Consider the following 466-nt stretch of genomic DNA (forward strand, 5'->3'; position numbering starts at 1 on the left):
TTGGGGGGTCCATAATCCTAAAACCTTCCCGAAACTACCTAAAAATTACCAGAGTTGATCATAATGAACATTTTAAGTGCCCATTGTTTAATATAAGTGGTATTCGGGCGGCTACTTGAGATTTATGATTACGCGTTTTTGGCTACTTTATCGTAATTTAGCCAGAATTCCGTAAAACAGTGAACATTAAGAGAACTGTCTGAAACCTACCTAAATGAATTTATAAAGGTGATTTGGGCTATTTAAGAGCACTATATAAATATTTTAAATGCAATTTCGTATATTGCATCACTAATATTATTATTGTTGCTTCAGAAGGTATCTGAAGGTAACCATTGCAAGGTATAGAGTTTAACAATTTTTTCAGGATGTTATGTCTATTAGACTTATTACATATGATTTAGTGCTTTATTTTAACCTCATTTATTTAGTTTTCAAATTAGATTAGAAAAGCAGTAAAATGGCA

The sequence above is a fragment of the Penaeus monodon genome, chromosome 19 (genome assembly GCF_015228065.2).
Source record: "Penaeus monodon isolate SGIC_2016 chromosome 19, NSTDA_Pmon_1, whole genome shotgun sequence".
Taxonomy (NCBI): Eukaryota; Metazoa; Arthropoda; class Malacostraca; order Decapoda; family Penaeidae; genus Penaeus; species Penaeus monodon.